The sequence below is a fragment of the Musca autumnalis genome, unplaced genomic scaffold, assembly GCF_047663935.1.
Source record: "Musca autumnalis isolate F117 unplaced genomic scaffold, ASM4766393v1 scaffold_2, whole genome shotgun sequence".
NCBI lineage: Eukaryota > Metazoa > Arthropoda > Insecta > Diptera > Muscidae > Musca > Musca autumnalis.
This window is the reverse complement of record NW_027411755.1, coordinates 102,480,535-102,487,582: the sequence shown is the minus strand read 5'-3', so window position 1 is coordinate 102,487,582 and position 7,048 is coordinate 102,480,535.

The window sequence follows — 7,048 nt, the reverse complement described above, 5'->3', positions numbered from 1 at the left end:
CTTATAGCATGAAAAGAGAAAGACGAATTAGTAACATCAATAAATTCTTCAAAGTTGAAGGAGACACCATCTGAAGGGGACATGTTATTCAAAAAATTATTAGCAATAGCTCCGACATCGATGTCTTCAATATCATTACCATCATCCCGAGCAGTGCAACCTAAGTGTAGTCATTTTTTCCACATCTTCGAACTGCTTACATTCTACTTCCGTAGCGAAAACGAGCTTTTCTTATGCCATGTTCATACCAGCATTTGAATCACGTTGTTCGCTCTCATAATTACGTACACGAATTAACCCGTTCGTACGACATGGTGCACAATTCATAGCAACATGATTGATATTTTCATAGCTTTTATTTACTTATTTTAAAGAAAAAAAAAAGAAAAAATATTTGTCCTTCTTTCAGATATATATGTATTTAATACTATATTATATAATTTTCATTCAGATTTTCTATTTTTTCTCACAAATTTGGTGTTTTCAGTAAATGTTATTATATTCAAAATTAAAGAGAGAGAGGCCTGCCAAAATAAGTTTTTGGTACACAGACTTTCTGGCAGGCGTTTGAGTTTTGTTTCTAAACTTGAATTTGAAACAATGGACACAAAATGCAACTGCAATGTAAAAGAAGACAAAATTTGCAATGATTTGAATGTATATTAGTCGGCTAACCGTTTACTTTTCATTAATGTTTTGCAGTTTTTCTAAAAATGTTTGAGATTTTAATAAATTTCTAATTTTTTTATTTTTTCTGTCATAATTAATTTATTTCGATAAATTCTCTCATTTATTAGAGGTGGGACATATTTTATTTATTTAAATTGAACAATGTACAAAAATCGTTGTTCGTTCTCAAAATTTTGTATTGGAAATGATGTAATTATATCGTAGTTTGGGTTCGAAAAACGAATAGAGAGCGAATTAGCCTTAAGGCCTCGTCACATAAGAAGCATGGCATTTATTTATTTATTATTTGTTCAAAAGTATTTACATATGTAGTTTACTTAGAAAACTAATCCTTAAAGAGATGGTTAAAAAACAACCTTACATCTATAAGTACATGCTAGTATAATAGATTTTTTTTTTTATTTTTACAAATAGGTATTTGGAGAAGGAGAACTGATAAAAAAACCTTCAACAAAAAAAGGAGATGACTTTTTAATAATCACTAAACAAATTATTAACAAGATAGTTTTCATTTAAAGATCATTTAAGTTTGAAATTTTCTGAAATTGTTTTAATCCTTTGCAAAATAAAATCAGTATCTGATATGTAGTGTAATTGCCTTGTGCTGAAATATCGGGGTAAGTTTAGCATCATTTTCAATATTTTGTTTTGGCATATTTGAATGTTTTTAATGTGTGATTGGCCGCAGATACCCCGTACAGGACATGCATAAAGTGCTATTTATTGAAATATTGACTTAAATATACTGATTTTAGTTTGCTTTGTTTTTGACCAATTGGTTGTAACGATTCGTTTATTTATTTTAGATGGGCTTTTTTGGTCAGATTTTCTTAATGAATAAAACTAATGTAAATTCATTATTTTTCCCTTTTTTCCAGGTTTAAATCTGATTTGCGGTTAATTAAAGGATGCAGTAACTAAATGGGTATATTCATTTTTTTAATTGTATATGAGACATGGCCATTGAAGTTTAATCGGGAGCTTAAAATAATTCCGAGATATTTTACTGGTTTTGACCACTCGATACTATTGTCAAACATTGTTAAGTTCGTCTGTGGAGTGAAACACGTCTTTCTTTTTTTAGTAAAAAATATTGATTGAGATTTAGTTGCATTTAATTTTATTTTCCATTTAAGTGAGTAGTCAACAATTTTATTTAGTGCACATTGCATATAAGAGAGAATATCATGGGCAACTTATCCAGAGCAAAATATCGCGGAATCATCGAAAAAAAAAGCATATTCACAAGATTCTGATTTTGGAAAATCAGAGGAACATATGAGGTAGAGTAGAGGCCCTAAAACAGACCCCTGAGGAACGCCTGCTGGAATATTCACAAACTCTGAAACTTCTTGGTCTACTTGGACACAAAGGATCTATTATTTAAAAAAGATTGAACAATTTTGATCAGATACTTGGGAAATTTAAACTTTATGAGTTTATATATTATCCCGCTGTGCCATACAGTATCGAAGGCTTTTTCAACATCGAGTAATACCATTGATGTTGATAGGTTTTAGTTGAAACTGCTTATTTACGTAGTTTGTAATTCGGTTAACCTGGTGTGTGGTGCTATGAGTCGGTCTGAAACTGAATTGTTCATCAGGTAGAATTTTTAGTTCTTGGACATTAGTCCAAATCTGGTCTTTCATCAATCTCTCAAAAATTTTACTGAGATTGCTTAGCAGACTTATAGGTCTATAATTACTTGCCGAATCTGGGGGTTTACCGGGTTTTTGAATAGGAATAACTTTGGCTTTACGCCAAGCCGAAGGAAAATATTGAAGCCGCATACAGCTGCAAAAGAGATCTCTTACGTAAGTCAACACTGGGTCAGAGAATTTTTTTAAGAAAAGGTTTTTTATGTTATCTATACCACAAGATTTTTTTCTTCTTATGCTTTTGATAATGTTCTTTATGGACGAAAGATTAATATTAAAGTCGGGTGTTACATAAACGGAGCTATTGAAAGTAGCAAGGGTTTCCAAAACACTATCTTCCGTAATTTGACACTTAATGTGTTCAGAACCTTTGTGGTTTTTTAGAAGTTGTTGGGCAAATATCTGACTTTTTGATACATATGCAGAATCGTTAAAATCAGGGTTTGATATGGGCGGAATGGTTTGTTTCTTCTTCCTTATAATTTTTGAAATTTTCCAAAAAGGTTTGGATCTGGTGTCCAATTCTTTCAACGTCTTGTTCCACACATTATTTCTAAAACATGATATTTTATTATAAATCATATTGCTTATAAATATTAAAATTAATTCTATGACGATATCGATCAATGTCCTCTATGGAGGTTAATTCGTCATTGAAAGGACTTGTTTGACTTATAGAGTTAATAATATGATCATTAAACCTAGCCCAATTTGTTTTAGAATAATCATACATAAAATCTTTATGTCTACATACGGAATGTTGTAGAAGTGAAAATAAAACAGGTAAATCATCAGAGTTTAAAGCATTTTCAACTATAGGCTGGTTTATTTGTTGAGAAAAATTCGTAAGAACAAAATCAATGGTAGATGGTCTATATCTAGAAGTACTAGGAATGTGAGTATGTGCAGTTGGAAAGTGAATAGAAAAAGGAAGAAAATGCGAGAGGTCACATAATATGTTTCCCCAAGAATTTCCTCTAAAACAGCCCCAATCTCGGTGCTTGCTGTTTAAATCCCCACAAATCACATAATTTCCATTGACACTCAATAACTTACGTAAATCACTTTTGAAATCAGATCGCGATAAATTATTTGAACGACCACCTGGAAAATAAACTCCAATAATTTTCACAAGTTCATTTTCATTAACAAATAATTCGATTACAACATTTTCAATTAGTTTGGTCTTAATGTTCATTAACCGACGCAGTTTCACACTTTTATGAACACAGATGGCAACACCGCCACCTCTTCGATTTAGCCTATCACTGCGAAAACATTTAAATAGTGAATGCTTAAATTTATCTTTAGTATCAAGCCATGCCTCAGATACAACGCAAACATCTATCTTTTTTTCCACTAGAAAATCAAAGAATACATATTTTTTATCGTGAATGCTTCTTGCATTCCATAACATAAAATTAAGTTTTGAATCAATTTTACACATTTTAAGAATAAAGATATTTGATTGCTAATTGAGCAATAACATTGAATTGTTGAGATTTGGTTTTACATTCTCTTAATTGTGTTATTATATCTAAGGTTAGGTGAGAAATTTTACTTTCTGTAAATAAATCATCATTTTGTTGTTACTGTAAGTACCACTGTTAGAAGATTTCTTTATAGTTGTTGTGTTTGACGAAACGAAATTTTGTTGATGTTGTTGTTTTTGAAAATCATGAGAATGGGCTTCCCTTCCATTCACTCTCGGTTTAGAATTCAGTGGAGAGTGTTCTCAGTAAGCTGAATACGGATTTTTTGTTCTCTAGAAGAGTGACGTTTATTAATGCTCTCCCTGATTTCCAAAAATGTACGTCGATTTGGTCAATTCATGTCTGTAGACTTGTGATCACCGTTACAATTTGCACATTTGCTTTTTGTTTCTTTACAATCCAATGTTTTGTGTTTGCCAGCGCAGTGGGCACATTACGTTCGAATGGAGCACCATTTTTCTCCGTGGCCGAACATTTGACAATTTCCAAATTGAATTAAATTGTTTCTAGCTTTTCGGTGTAATCCCATTTTATTATAACACGAAAGAGGCAACTGTGAACTCTCTTAAGAGTGTTAAGATTGATGAGCCGTTTTCAAATGACACGATGTTTATAGTGTCGGTAAAACCATTGAAGTTTTTAGTAATAACTTTAACATCATTGCATTTTAAACCTCGAGAAATTAATTCGGTTTTAACTTTACTTGCTGTTTTATATTCCAAATCAAAAATGAAATGTTCTTTATGGATGAAAGATTAATATTACAGTCGGGTGTTTCATAAACGGAGCTGTTGAAAGTAGCAAGGGTTTCCAAAACATTATCTTCCGTAATTTGACACTTAATGTGTTCATAACTTTGTGGTTTTTAGAAGTTGTTCGGCAAATATCTGACTTTTTGATACATATGCGGAATCGTTAAAATCAGGGTTTGATATGGGCGGAATCGTTTGTTTCTTCTTTCTTATAATTTTTGAAATTTTCCAAAAAGGTGTGGATCTGGTGTCCAATTCTTTCAACGTCTTGTTCCACACATTATTTCTAAAACACGATATTTCATATTTAACCAAACGATCATATTGCTTATAAATATTAAAATCAATTCTATGACGATATCGATCAATGTCCTCTATGGAGGTTAATTCGTCATTGAAAGGACTTGCTTGACTTATAGAGTTAATAATATGATCATTAAACCTAGCCCAATTTGTTTTAGAATAATCATACATAAAATCTTTATGTCTACATACGGAATGTTGTAGAAGGGAAAATAAAACAGGTAAATCATCAGAGTTTAAAGCATTTTCAACTATAGGCTGGTTTATTTGTTGAGAAAAATTCGTAAGAACAAAATCAATGGTAGATGGTCTATATCTAGAAGTACTAGGAATGTGAGTATGTGCACCTGGAAAGTTAATAGAAAAAGGAAGAAAATGCGAGAGGTCACATAATATGTTTCCCCAAGAATTTCCTCTAAAACAGCCCCAATCTCCGTGCTTGCTGTTTAAATCCCCACAAATCACATAATTTCCATTGACAGTCAATAACTTACGTAAATCACTTTTGAAATCAGATCGCGATAAATTATTTGAACGACCACCTGGAAAATAAACTCCAATAATTTTCACAAGTTCATTTTCATTAACAAATAATTCGATTACAACATTTTCAATTAGTTTGGTCTTAATGTTCATTAACCGACGTACTTTTACACTTTTATGAACACAGATGGCAACACCGCCACCTCTTCGATTTAGCCTATCACTGCGAAAACGTTTAAATAGTGAATGATTAAATTTATCTTTAGTATCAAGCCATGTCTCAGATACAACGCAAACATCTATCTTTTTTTCCACTAGAAAATAAAAGAATACATATTTTTTATCGTGAATGCTTCTTGAATTCCATAACATCAAATTAAGTTTTGAATCCATATTATACATTATTAGAAAAAAGATATTTGATTGCTAATTGAGCAATAACATTGAATTGTTGAGATTTGGTATTACATTCTCTTAATTGTGTTATTTTATCTAAGGTTAGGTGAGAAATTTCACTTTCTGTAAATAAATCATCATTTTGTTGTTACTGTAAGTACCACTGTTAGAAGATTTCTTTATAGTTGTTGTGTTTGACGAAACGAAATTTTGTTGATGTTGTTGTTTATGAAAATTATGAGAATGGGCTTCCCTTCCATTCACTCTCGGTTTAGAATTCAGTGGAGAGTGTTCTCAGTAAGCTGAGTACGGATTTTTTGTGCTCTAGAAGAGTGACGTTTATTAATGCTCTCCCTGATTTCATTCATGTCTGTAGACTTGTGATCACCGTTACAATTTGCACATTTGCTTTTTGTGTCTTTACAATCCAAAGTTTTGTGTTTGCCAGCGCAGTGGGCACATTACGTTCGAATGGAGCACCATTTTTCGCCGTGGCCGAACATTTGACAATTTCTACATTGTATTAAATTGTTTTAAGCTTTTCGGTGTAATCCCATTATATCATAACACGAAAGAGGCAACTGTGAACTCTCTTGAGAGTGTTAAGATTGACGGAGCCGTTTTCAAATGACACGATGTATATAGTGTCGGTAAAACCATTGAAGTTTTTAATAATAACTTTAACATCATTGCATTTTAAACCTCGAGAAATTAATTCGGTTTTAACTTTACTTGCTGTTTTATATTCCAAATAAAAAATGACGGCTTTGAATGCTCTATCCGATGATTTATCATGGGAAAAAATTGGCAATTATTTTTTTTAGAATTTTAGTTATATTTTCATGTAAATTGATCGTATCACACAAAAAAATGTTATTCCAATTGACATCTTTTTGATAGTTGGCATAGCCTTTGCTGAGCAATAAGGCATTTATAAATTCTAAATTTTGACCCAACACTTTAATTGGTGGAACAAATTCTTTCACAACATCACTCGCGCCATCAGTTTCTGATTCCTCTTCATCAGAAAGAGCTTGGAGTGGTAGAAACCTATTATTCCTCTTAGGAGGTGGTTTGGGATTAATGGTAGTTCTTCTTTTGGGTTTTGCAGCCATTTAACGAGTTTACAGCAACTAAATGTACGTAGTAGCTCTGTTCCTTTACGTGCCTTAGGTTACGAGTTTACAGCAACTAAATGTACGTAGTAGCTCTGTTCCTTTACGTGCCTGAGGTAAAGGAACAGACCAAGTGTTTTTAACAGTAGTAAACA